The sequence below is a fragment of the Chinchilla lanigera genome, unplaced genomic scaffold, assembly GCF_000276665.1.
Source record: "Chinchilla lanigera isolate Chin_1 unplaced genomic scaffold, ChiLan1.0 scaffold00042, whole genome shotgun sequence".
Classification (NCBI taxonomy): Eukaryota; Metazoa; Chordata; class Mammalia; order Rodentia; family Chinchillidae; genus Chinchilla; species Chinchilla lanigera.
Genome location: NW_004955443.1, coordinates 19,899,535 through 19,913,128, shown reverse-complemented (window position 1 = coordinate 19,913,128; position 13,594 = coordinate 19,899,535). Strand labels below are relative to the sequence as shown.

General features: G+C 47.5%; 1 long non-coding RNA gene across 3 annotated transcripts; it reads right to left on the bottom strand.

The window, feature by feature from the left end:
• Positions 1-2,611: 2,611 nt before the first annotated feature.
• On the bottom strand, positions 2,612-10,096 carry LOC102024169. 3 transcript variants are annotated; one of them, XR_001235445.1, is made up of 3 exons: positions 9,526-10,096; positions 3,613-7,579; positions 2,612-3,272 (listed from the first exon to the last, which is right to left on the bottom strand). It is a non-coding gene; the product is annotated as an uncharacterized LOC102024169 (long non-coding RNA). The 3 variants fall into 3 exon arrangements; XR_001235444.1 differs by having other exon boundaries at positions 2,612-4,096; positions 4,548-7,579; XR_001235446.1 differs by having other exon boundaries at positions 2,612-4,096; positions 4,872-7,579.
• Between the last annotated feature and the right edge of the window lie 3,498 nt (positions 10,097-13,594).

The following is a 13,594-nucleotide window of genomic DNA, read 5'->3' as shown; positions in this document are numbered from 1 at the left end:
TATATATATACAGGAGACTGCCCCATTGATTATGCCCAGAGCAGGCTGTCAACAGTGAAGGCTATAAAGAGTTAACCCACACTTGGTTTGTTTTAAAAAGTGAGTCAGGTTGAAGCCCATGTGAGTCACAACAGCACTGTAGATGACCCACAGATTAGCATCCTCCCCCACACACACACCAATGGCCACAGCAGAGACCAGAGATACGGTCTGTGAAGCTGGGAGCTCTGATATAAGACAACATGGCAGCCAGAGACAAGTGACTCTTCCCAAATTCCTTCCCAGAACCATAGTTTATTCTACTTGAAAAATGAGTTATTCATTAACCATGATCTATTCCTGGTCTCTTCTGTTCTTGATACAAGGATGTTTTGTTCCCTCCTTTATAAGTCCTGCCTGTGGCAGGGTCTTATTCCCAGCAACCACATGTGGCCTCTCACCCCATTCTATAGATTGTACAATCACTACATGCCATGCAACTGGCTGGCTTGGGGTCTTTGCTGGCTCAGCACTGCCCATCCCAGCTCCTGGTTTTATTTTTATCTTGTCTCTGAGTTTTTCCTTGCATCCTTGCATCACAGCACCAAACAGGAGAGGTCTTTACCAGGGTCTCGATGCTTGTAGCACAAAATTTTCATCAGAGATATTTTATCTGTAGTTGGCAGTTTATAAAATTTCCAGTTGAAAAAGAATCACATACCCAAGAATCACATACCCAAAACATGCTAAGAAGTTTTCCAGTAAAATATTTATGTCCTTCAATATTCACAGAGTACAAGCACACAGTAGGCCTTCAGTTTTGAAGGTGCATATAGTAAGTGTGAAAACATCATATCTTGCAGGCTGGGCATGGACCCCCTTTCTGTCCTACTGTATGTGTGAGGGATATGCTTTGCTGACACTATATATCTGTGAGGTTTTGCTGTATAAGAGGAATCTATTTGTTTCCTCCACATCAAGAAAACCAATTATATTCAAGTGTGTAGGGTAAAAAGGACTAGGCTAAAAAAGCATAATTGAAGCCAGCACTCAGGAGGCTGAGGCAAGAGGATTACTGAGAGTTCAAGTCTACGTAGTGAGTTCAAGGCCAGCCTGAAACTGCATAGTGAGACCCCCACTTCAAAAAATCCAAAAACAAAAAACAAAAAAGTATAATTGAATAAGAATTTTTAAGAGATGTGCTTTAATGAGTAAGGAAGAATAATTAAGAATGATTACATCAATTGTATGCAAACAGGGGCTCTTAGAGCAGGGAAGCTGGGTAGGAGCAAGATAGGGCCCATTCTCCTTGGATTTCTTAATCAGCTAGTAGTTGTGCGGTCCCAGTCAGCCTTTGTGAACGCTACAGACAACAGATCTATTTGAAAATATTTTATTGAGGCTCAGCTGAATTTGCCCCACCCCCACACCTCTGTGAGTTGTTAGGGACACAGTAAGCATTAGAATGAAGAAGGGAACTTGCTACGGTTTGAACGTCTCTCTCTCACCCCAAAGTTCATGTGTTAGAAACTTTATCCCCAAATCCATACATCCCTACTATTTGGAGGTGGGGCCTTTGGGAGGTGATTAGGATTAGGTGAGATTATGAGGACGGGGCCCCTGTGTCTGTATTAGTGGCTTTATAAGAAGAGGAAGACTCAAGCTAGCATTAATGCACCATCTTACCATGTGATGCCCTCCACCATGTTATGACTCAGCATGCTGACCCTCATCTACACCATACACTGGGACTCCCCCGCCTCCATGACCGTGAGTCAAATACATTTCAATTCTTTATGCATTTTCTGGTCTCCAGGATCTTGTTACAGGAACCAAAAACTGACTAAGACAGAACATCTGGGAAAAGGAAACCATCTGATTAGAGTATGGAAAAGCAGGCATGGAGACACAGGCATCTCCTCTAGACTGGCAGGTCCATGCTCACAGACAATCTCACTAGTCCTGACACCCTTCTCCCGCATGAGGAACCAGGGGCTCAGAAAGGTTCAGCAACTTACCCAGGTTGCCCAGGGTAAGGGACAGAACTGGAGCTCATTGTCCTTCACCAGCCAAGAAACCTGTATTAGCAAGCCTGGTTGTTATCCTGCTCCTTGCCTTTCTTCCTTGCTCACCTTTATATCCCCCATAGTGCTTTGTTCTGCCAGCCTACTTCCTCTAGCCTCATATAAAGACTCGTGAACACTAATTACACAAATAGGAGGTCTCAGGTGTGCTTGCAACCAAGTCCCCAGGTGTATGGGGAAGGGGTACTCTGGAGCCCTTGGGACATCAGAAGGCTTCCTGAGAAGACACTGGCTCTGTCTTAGTTACTTTTCTCATGGCTGAGACAAAGTACCCGACATCCAAGGTTAAAGGAGGAAAGGTTTATTAACTCACAGTTTGTAGAGGTTTCAGACCATAATAGGCTGGCTCCAAGGCAGGGTGCCACATGGCAGAGGGCAACCATTCATGAAGGTAGGAGACAGCAAAAGCAACAAGGAAAAGGAAGAGGCAATTCTCTGCCTATCCCTTATATTGTATGCAGGCTACCCACCCTAGTATAGCCCTCACTCCCTTAATCCCAGCATTGGAGCATGAATCCATCAGAAACTCTAGATTCAGCCACCTCTGAAAAGCCCACTTCCCAAGAATTCATGAGGCTTTGGGGAGGACATCCAGACACAAACCATAACAAGCTCCTAGAAGACATATTTTCTTCTGGAAGAGTGTGGGACTTGGGGCATCCAGGCCCTGCCCCACAACTTGCAGCGGGGTGAACTGCAGTGTCACTTGTCCTAATACGGAGTCAGCAAAGCCCTACCCACATAGGGGCTGCTAGGTGAACTCTAGATCCTGCAGACATTCAGTTTTCCTGACCTCCTCCTCCCCCACTAAAATGAAAAGTGCACATGCATCTGTGCTTTATACACAAGACAATCAGATTTTGTCAGCCCCAAACCAGTGTTCACGTTGAGACCTGCATCATCTCGTATCAGCTTCCTACCACAGCCGCGGAAGGAAAGTTCCAGACAGGCCTGTTGCCAACATGAAGCACCAGTCACCTCCTTCTCATGCTCAGGGCCATGTGGGCAGCTGAGAAGCCTGCAGAGCCATGCTGAATGTGACCACCGCACCTCTCTTAGCATCGTAGAACCTTCCCTTGCTGACTCCGGATCTGCTTTCCAGGCCCTGTGTTCCTCTGGGTTTGTCCCATCAGCAGTCACCTCCCTGGCACCCAGGAAGTTTGGGGCATGAACAGATGTCTACTCCCCTACCTGGTGTAGTCCTCAGTTCTGTGGGAGAGAGGACAGTAATTACCTTTTAGTTTTTTGGTATTGATGAACACAACGTCAGCTGCCACACAAGCACGTACAGTTTTAAAATTAGGTATCAAGACAATGTTACTGAATCATAAAAGTACATTTCCTCAAACCTCATGCTAGAAAAACAGCTTTTGTAAAGGATGAATTCATCCATTCATTCAATAGATATTTATTGAGCACCTGCTATGTGCCGGGCTCATCACCTTGAAATGCAGTGGGGAACGGAGCGCTTGGTATTCTCCGAGCTTCCCTTCCAGTGAGGGAGATGACAAGTAAGCACGTGGAGAGACGTGTCCCAATGGGAACTCACCAGCAAAAGGTCTAGCGGGGAAGGAGGGCCACCTTTGGCACTTAAGCAGGCAGGTAAGTGCAGGGGAGACGAGGCAGGTCATTCTGAAAGAGGGGACAGAAGGCAAAAAGGCCCTGGGGCAAGAGAGGGCTTGGTGTTTTGAGTCTGCAGAGGTGGCTGTTCTGAGAGACGCACAGGAAATTGGCAGGAGTGATGTCGGAGAAGTCTGTAGGGGTTTGCAGGGCCCGGGAGCATTTTGAGTCTCTTCGCAAGGCATCAGGAACAACTGGCCGGCCGGGGAGTGACTGGGTTGGCCACGCAGCTCCCAGTTATGGGAGTTACGGAGGGTGAGTTGAAGGAGGTCAGGTGACAGAGGGTCTGAGGAGCAGGGAGGGAGCCTGCACTACGGAAGGCAGCTTAGAAGCCTGCCAAGGCCACAGGAGGCCTCTGGGCTGCAGTCCGTGCTGTGAAGAGTCACGGAAGGTATCGGCCTTGTCAAAAGTATCTGCAGGACAGATAAGTAGATATAACACAGAAGCTTTCAACTTGCCAAAACGCCCAAAGCTGGTGCACACAGACAGAAAGCAGGGTAGCAACAGCGATGTCGAGGTTAAAGATTTACAGGACACTTACTGCACACAGGTCCTGAGCTAAAGACTTTATGTCGTCCGGTTAAACTTTACCTCAGCTGTCTAGGGTGTGCACTAATGGGACCCCCAAGGAGAAGGTCCGGCTAGTAGGGAACAGACCCTGGACTTGAACCCAGGCCTGTGTGACACCTCACTATGGTCTGACCGGTCAGCTGTCCCCCTTTCACATGAAGATGACCTCTCGGGTCACTTCCAGGCTTAGGCTTTGGAGGCCTTGTGTCTTTCCCACGTAATCAGGGTGGGAAAGTTTCCTAGCCCTAAGGAGAGGCCATTGAACACCCCTAAGAGAAGGAACTGTGTTCTTACCCTGGCTCCCACTGACCAGCACAGACCCTGGCTCTGGGTAAGTCCTCAGTGGCATCCTTTCAATGCGGGGATGAACTGAAGGAAGGCGTCCAGGCCATTCACTCTTTGCTTCTTTGCAAACAATTACTCAGGAAAAGAATTAGCCGGCGACTTGCCTGGACTTTTGCAGGGGCTGAGTGGACAATTTTCACCCTTGTATTTCTACCTGGATTGGATACACACTTAACAAATGCATCCTGCGCATAAATTACTACTGAGTCGAGGTGTTCGCTGGTATTCAAATGACAGCAAGCCAAGCTGGGAAACAACAGCAGTCACACTCACTGAAAATATTTGACTCAAGAATCCTAGCTCGAAGGCTTCCCGCCTTGGTGAGCTTGACCTGCTAACATGCAGCTGCTTGAGCCGCAAAGCATCGGGCTAGTCAGACTTCTCCCATTAGCTTGTGAGGACTAAGTGAGAAGCATATGTAAAGTGACTCAACATAAGTTCTACGCAGCTCGATGATGACTGTATCACAGCTGTTCCTGTTATGACACGACGGTTATCCCTCGGTAGAAAGGGCTCCTTTTGTCGTTTTGATCTGGCTCCTTTTGTTTCTCCTTCCTCTTTTTATTTCTTATTCCCTCGAATAGAAAAAGAAGAAAGGAAAGGAATGTTGGGCCATGGGACTTGAGGTTATTTAGATTGTGGAAAGCCTTATAAAGTAGGAACTACTATTTTAGAAAATACCCTTTCACGTTTAACTTATTGGAATAGAGCGTGCTTCACTTAACAAAGACATTTCAGAAATACCATAAGACACGTGATAGCTTTAATCAGTATCACCAAAGCAATGCTAACCAACTACCAAAGCAGGGGATTCTAAAGGTTGAAGAGCGGGATTTGTCAGATGCCATGGGATTGCCTGTTGGGTACAGGTGCTGGATTAAACACTACTCTGTGAGTGTAAATCAAACTGTTCTGCGTCCAGAGCAAATAACACGGCTTCTCCTCCTTCAGACTGCATCAGATCGCTGCCACTGTTTTCTGGGCTGTTCGCTCTTCCCTTGGTGAAGAGGTGCACCCAGGAATGCGTGAGCATGGAAAATGAGCCCATGTGCAGTGTGTCCGCTGGTGTCTTAGTCACTGTCCTCTGCAGTATTGATAGGCAGTTAGCGACTTTGCCATTTCAAAAGTGTGTATGCACGCACGATGGATCACTACTCAGCTACAAGGAAGAATAAAGTAGAGTTGTCTGTAGGAAAATGGATGCACCTTGAGACCATAATGCTAAGTGAAATAAATCAGACACAGAAGGTTAAATATTGCATGGGTTTCCCTTGCATGAGAAACTCAAGTTAAGTAATGTAAAGAACAAACTGAAAAATTATGGAAAACAGGGAGGTAGACCTTCTGCAGATCCTCATGTTTCATATGAACAAACAGGTGAAGTAACAGCTCAGAAGAAGTAGAATCAGACTTAAGCCCAAAGAGACTGGCTGCAAAATCTGTGTTCTGCCTGCTACTTTGGACAGTGGCCTGCTGGCTTCTGAAATCCTCCATGATACTCCCACCACCTTGCCAGCCTCCCCACTCCCTTCGCTCTGAGGACAATGGCTTGCTCTCATTTCCTTGCACCTTTCCTGCTCCTTCTAGCACAGGGCCTTTGCATGTGCTCTGCCCTCTGCTAAGCACACTCTTCCTCTCCTAGTGAAGGCAAAACCTCCTCACTTTTCAGGCCGCAGGTCAGAAAAGCAGTTCACAATCTCCCTGAATCTTGGGAGCACTGAGAACCTCCCCTGGGTGTCACATGCTTTAGTTCTACCTCCTATTGGTCTGGGTGATTATTTTATAATGCCTAGCACCTTTTTCCCACTTCCTCCCAGCTGGGTGCAAACCCCAAGACTGGGCGGTTTGCTCTCCACTGTCCCTCAGGGCCTGTCACAAGTAAGGTCATTTGCAGAATAAGAAATGGGTGGAGACGTTGGGGAATCCGTGACCGCTGTGATCAGGCTTAACAGCAGCTCCTACAGAACAGCCACCATGGAGTAGGAACACATGTCTTCTCAATTGTCACCTGCCACCATTGCCACCTAACGCACAGAGTCGGAAACGAAAGGGCTGCGGTGCACAGCCTGGTCTTGTACCAGACAGACCTTGAACTTGCAACCTGTCAAACTGTGCATTCCCGATGATCCTTTTCTCCATCAAACTTTAGTGTTTTTGCGAGCAAAATTTATCTTACTGCAGAGCTTTACACTTAATGGAGGGTACTTTTTTGTTGAACCCTGAAAAGCAGTTATGAGGTCAATGGTAAGCCCTGCAATCGATGGCATTTTGAAATTGAGGAAATCCATTTGTGGCCTTGGGTAAATTCTTTGCCTTGCTGAATCCTAATTTCCTTATCTATAAAAGGACAGGGGCGTTGTAAATGCTGGAGATGGAGATACGGCTTAGCGCCATGGCTGGTAGCTGTCAGTCCTCAGCACAAACTCTATCATGAGTTTCATAAAATAGGTGTCGGATTAGTGTTTTGCTCGAATAATCCATGGACTGGACTTGCATGGGCAGACATCTATTTAGCTATTCACAATTTCAGAGAAGAAATGGCAAAGATGACATTTTATTTAGTGCTACATAAAACCTTCTCCTAACTCTGCTTTTGGAGAAACCCCTTTCCTGGTCCGGGTCCCAGAAAGAGGCCCCGTTCCACTCGGTACTAGGCTGCAGTCTGAAAGCTCACATTTCCTCCTCTTGCATTTCTCTGAAGACTGTCGCAAACATTCTGCACAGGACCTTGCTTCCCCCCACATTAAAGATGATAGGGAATTTGACTCATCTACAGAGCACATTTTTTTTTAAGCTCAGGACAATTGTTCTATTTCTATAACTAATGCTCTTCCCAGTTTATTCTTGGTGAAGATTAGTCAGCGCGCCTAGATTTCAGTAAGAGACTCTCTGCTCAGAACCAGCCATTGGAGTATCACCGCCGTGGCCATCCCCAGGCTGCACTGATGTCACTTGTGTTCTTCACCCGCTGGAGCCATCACCTGGACAATGACAGAAATTAGGGCTCTGGATGATTCTGTGAAAAATTATGCCTTTAACTACCCCCTTTACCATTAGAGACATTACGAGCTCAGTAGACATCGTAACCACATTTAACTTGGCAGAACAATGTGTGCTAAGAATAAACCAGAAAACATATATTTGAATAAAAACAGAAAAAGCGATTGCTAAGGTGGGGAGAGAAGGATAAATGGGACAAATGGTGCCTTTCAAGTAAAGAGTTCTAAACTCCTCTCCAATTCCTAGGGGAGTGAGCCACGGAGGAGAAAGAGAGAGGCAGAGAGGGAGAAAGAGACAGACAGACAGAGAGAGGGAGACAGGGAGACAGACAGAGACAGAGACAGAGAGTACAAGGACAACGTGTGCCGGGGGCAGCTTCTGTGATGTGTGCAAGTCATATTTCCCTCTCCATTAACGATAAGAGTTTCCGCTACTTGCAATGGGACATATTGCTTGTCTTTTGAGAGGTGGCTGAGCCTTTGTTAAAGCAGCAGAAACTATTGAGGGCTAAGGTGAGTAAATGAAGTAGGGTAATGGAACGCATATGTGTGAATGGGAGAAAGGAAGTTTAAGGGAGAAAGGAAAAAAGAAAGGGAAGAGAGAAAGAGAGAGAGAGAGTGAGAGAGAGACTCCCAATTAGCTCTAAAGCCACATAAAAGGTTGTGGCAGGTTGAACGGCGCCTCCCGCCAAAAGATCTACCCGTGTCATAATGTAAGGAGTCTGTGAATGCTGGCTTATTTGGATAAGAGTCCTTGCAGATGCAGTTACGTTAAGGATCCATCCTAATGAGACCATCCTAGTGTCCTGGGGTACCTTAAATCCATGACAAATGTCCTTACAAGAGAAAGACAGAGGGAGATTTGAGTCAGCAAAGAGGAGAAAGTTTTGGGAAGACAAAAGTGCAGAGATGGGGGATGCAGCCACAAGCCAAGGGATGCCTGGAGATTCTGGATCCAGAACCTGGATAAGGCAAGGATGAGTTCTCTCTTAGAGATGCTGGTGGCCACAGCCTGGTCAACACATTGGTTTTAGACTTCTGGCCTCAGAACAAAGAAAATATATTTCTGTTATTTTAAGCTCTCTCATTCATGGTAATTTGTCATGGCAACTCTAGAAAATTAATACACTGGCCTTTCTTTCTTTTCTTCTTTCTATTTTCCTTCCTTCCTTCTTTCCTTAGAAACTTTTTGTTAAGACAACTCCCAAAGAAAAAGAATTTCCAAGCTAATTTGAGTAGTGACAGTATCATATAAATGTCTATTTTTCTCTAACATTTACTTAGAATAATTTCTCACCAATTTGATTAATTAGGGTCCAATTAAGGAAAATGGATAGTACTTCAGGTATTTGTAGAGAAAAAAACTGAAAACTTATGGGGAGCCCTCAAAATGAAGCTGCAGGACATAGCCCCAAAGAAGGAGCATTGGGGGTGGGACCATGGGGCATAAGCTGGGAAAAGATATTCCCTAAGCTTTGCCAGGGCCTTGGGTCCAGGACGCTAATTGTCATCATACACCCTGAGTCTATGATATAGGATCAAACTTCCATCCGGGGTCGGCGCCCAATTTTGAGAAAGCCAAATGGTAATAGGAGTCATAGAGGTTAAAGGGGGTCATGCCCACTTTACTAAACAGTCACACACCTGGAGTTTTGACCCCCAGGTTTTGCTCACTTAGGGCCTTCAGTAATAGTGACAGCGTTCTTCGGGAGCAGGCACCAGGGTTTGTGCCTGGCACTCTCTGCCGGGCCTAGCTAGACCCCTGGTGAGCAGGACTGTGTCCTCCGGTGGGAAGCAACAACACACATGAGCTGGTGGTCTCTCCTCTCCTGTCTCCTAGGCCTTGAGCTCCCCTCTGCACCCCCCGACCTGCCAACTCTGAGCAGAACAGGTCCCCTTCACAGCACATTTGCCGGGCAGTTATTTACCTGCATTCCCAGTGACAGCAGAGCCTTGGGTGATAAATCTTCCTCTCTCCGATACGCCTGAGAAGGCAGCCTCTCCAGCAGATGGAAGAATTAACCCGTAAACCGAAGCCTTTATACCGGACACAGCTTGCAGGCCTATGAGCCGGCCCCAGCCCTCTCCTTTCTTCTCATATTAATAAGGATGTCACAGTAATATATGAAACTCTTTCCGTGGATATTCACATCAGGTTTTCAGATGACCGTCCAAAAATGTATGCAACGTGAGTAGGATGCAGGGCTGTGTTGTGTGTGTGGTGTGTGTGTGTGTAGTTGCACAATCAACTTCCTGTGTCTGCAGTCATCCATTTGGGGGAGGGGCTGTTGTAGATATTCAAAAGTACAGAAAATCCGTACTTTGATCCGTCACAGATTCAAAGGTGGCGTTTTGTGCGCTTTGATTTCCCTCACTTCTACTATGGGGAGGACGGGTAGAGAAAAGGCTAGAACCATAGATGCCAGATGCCGCACATCGGCTTGGGCCCCCTTGGGGCTGCTAGGAAGGGACTGTGCCTCGCAGACACCTCCAGGAAGGACTCACCGTCTGTTTTGCTTGGACAAGGCTGGCACCAGTGTTCCCACATTCTTCTCAGACTCCGATTGCCAGTGCCTGCTGGGACTGCCTCTCCCTGGTACCTCTCGGATTCTGGATTGCAGCTGTCAACTGTATCTTAATCATTTGTTCCTGTTTGTCTTGAAAATGACAAATCCAGGAATCACACCTTTGTTCCTTCTCATTCGGCACGCTGCCCCTTCACGTCTCTCTAACCCCTCCTCCACCTTCGCCTTGGGCCTGGCCTCAGCAAGTCTTGGCTGGCCTCTCGGCAGAGCCTCCTCCGTGTCCCTACGTGAACAAGCTAAGCTCTTCACACACTAACTCCTTACTATGCCTTCAGGGATTCTCTCAAGTCTCCCTCATTTGCACATGTTCTTCTTTCTACCTGGACCCTCCTTTACTCTACCTGGTAAACTCCTGCTTATCCCTCACAACCCCATTTAAATAACACCCCATACTTCCAAGTACAAGAGTCCCTTTCTCCTCCGGTTTGGCCTTTTCTTTGCCAGGACCTTTGTTACGAAGCGCATTTAGCACATGATATGGATCTCCTGTGTTGTATAACATGAGATGCTGTGGTTGATTGTCACACCCCAGTATACCCCGCGGCAGTCGGTGTTCTCTCTCACTATAAGTAATACTGAGCAGACTGCAGAGTCTACTTGCCTTGGATGGATTCCTAAATGTGGTGTCACAGAGGTGAAAGAAAGCCATACGCGTTTGTAACATCACTGAGATGTGTCACAAAATTATTTTACAGAAATGTAATCACTCACACTCCCACCAGCAAGGATGAGGGTTCCCTCCTCTCACCAGGCCCACCAGCTTAAAGATTACTTAGAAAACAAAACATGCTTTACCAATTTGACCATCAAGAAAATTCTTATTCTAAAAATCTGCATCTCTCAATGGTTGATTAACGTTTTCTCACATATTTCATATGAGTTGCACATTTATGTCATTGGCTCAGATTTTTCTTTAGACTGTTTTCTCCTATTTGTTGGTGGAAAATTTCTATATTAAGCATACAAATTCTCTGTCATTTCAAATTTTAACCTTAGGTTTTTTTCAGTTTAACTTTAATATTGTGGAAGGGGTTGAATGCCTAGAACTATTTTTTTCCTCTTCATAACATGTTCCAGGCAGTGGGCTGGTGGTGCATGTGTGTGGTCCTAGAACTCCAGGAGGATGAGGCAGGAGGATCTGAAGTTCAAGCCCAGACTGGACAACTTGGTGACTTAGCAAGACTTTGTCTCAAAATAAATTAAATGAATAAAAAGGGAGGTGTAGCTCTGTGGGAAGGCCCTGGGTTCCTCACTTTCAAAAGTCCTCTTCATTACCCAGTCCTCTCAGTCTTACCCTATAGCATCCTCTCAATTTTGTGGTTTCTTTGGGAGAGAAGAGTTAACTCTTCTGACAACTATTCTGGAAGGAGGTTAGAGGCAGGTCTATACTTATACTCCCTCCCAATAATTAGCTGTTCCAACACCGCTGATTCAATCATTTCTCTTTTACCATTTGTTTTTGTCAAATGACAATCTCTTTCTAAGGTGTTCAAGGAGCGTCTGTTAACTCGCATTGAGTTCATCTGAGTCACTGGATTGAACTGAATTGAACGAGATCATATTGGACAGGATTGTTAATGGTTTTATGGACTGGGCTGCATCCCAGACGTCTTCGCTTGGCAAATTAGCATCCCTTTCTAGATGGGTTAGAGTCCAGCCAGGCAGAGAGGAGCCACACTAAGTGTGTGTCTAAATCGGAAGGGGTGCACTGCGGGTGCTCTCTGCCCAACAGAAGCAAGAGCCAAACCCACAAACACAGGATGCGGAGTCCAAGCCCCCTGTCCCAGCTGTAGCCAGTAGCTGGAGGAGGCGGTGTCTCCGAAAATCATGTTCGGCCCCCCCAGGCCAAGGTGGCCCCTGGCAGGAGGATGCAGCCACTGCCGGGAGCTTTGGGCCAGAGAGGGGCCTCCGCCTTCTCTCCCCTTCAGGACCCCATGGTCCCAGCCAAGGCCAACTGCGCTGCGGCCCAGCGGCCCCACTGCCCCGGGCAGCTCCTCTGGTGCAGGACAGCAGTCTAGAGGGGATGGGTTCAAGGGCAACAGGGCCAACACATCTGCTTCCTTTCTTCTTTTTGTTTTGTAACCTGACAATATTATTTATTTCTAAATGGAGCAACTAAGGAAATGAGATAAGCAACATCAATGAGAGATCCACCCCTATGGAAGGCAAATTCACAGACTTCAGCAGCTCGCCCTAATGGGTCCCCCACTCTAGTGGCTGCAAATCCATAGGGACAGCTAAGTGCTCAGGAATTGCAGGAGGTCATGACGAGTCAAGCATCGCCGCAGTTTCACCCAAGACCTGCGGGAACACCGGCCATTGATTTTGCTTTTCCCTGAACTTTGCTCTGACTTAGTGCTTTGTGGACACAGATGGCGGGAATATTGCAGTGAGAGGAACCCAGGGCTCCTGGCGCACACAGAGCCAGCTGGGTCCTAGCAGGAGCCTCGGCCTGGGCCATTGTCCCACAAACGAGAAGACAGCAGATATGTAGAGAGGTGACCGAGGAGGGCCGGCTGACACTCGGTCCCCCAGCAGGGACGCAGAGGCCATGCAAGGGCGTCAAGAGTTTGGCTTTGGAAACTGGAAATGCCCACTAGGGTGCAGAGCTCCGATGCCTGTTGGCTGTGCACATAGGGGCAGATTACACAACTACCCCATGACTCAGTTTCCCCACTTGGAGAACGGAAAAATTAACAAGACCCGCCTCTGGGGACCAGTGTGAGGGGTCAATGAGATAATACAGAGAAAGTGCTTTATTTTACCATAAACATTCAGGAAATGTTGGCAGCTACCGTTTTCCCTGTTGTACCATTTATTTACACAGAGAACCCATGGCTCGAGAGTTGCTATACTTTCAGCCTGAAATGCTTTGCCTCCCTGTTCCTTCCCCTTCTGTGTGCCCACCCCTCCTTCAAAACTCAAGAGGAGCTTCACACCCCCACCATCAAAGCCTTGTCTGACCACCCCGAGGTCTCTCTCAGCGCCCCAGGGCACTCACTGTGCATGTGTTTAGCATAGCACTCACCACATTGTCTTTGACACTGCTCAGCAGGCCCCGAGCCACCCCAAGACTGGCACTGGGTCTTCTTCATCCGCCTCCTCTGTCCCCAGCCCGGTGACAGGCACATAACCCACACCCAGGCCCACCTGTGGGGTAACGGCATTGGGTAGCGTCTCTCCAAGTTCCCTGGAGACATCCTGCTTCCTGAAGAGCTCCCCCAGCTTCTAAAACTCAGACACTAGAGAGAGCCCTTCCTCTTAGCCCGAGACTCTGATGCCAGCCACATCTCATGCCGTCCCCTCCCCAGCCATCCCGATGTGCGTGGCCGGTGCTCAACACATCTGAAGAACCCGGGTGACTCAGAAGCCAGGTCCTAAGACCTAGGTGTCAGCCAATCAGAGGAGCGGG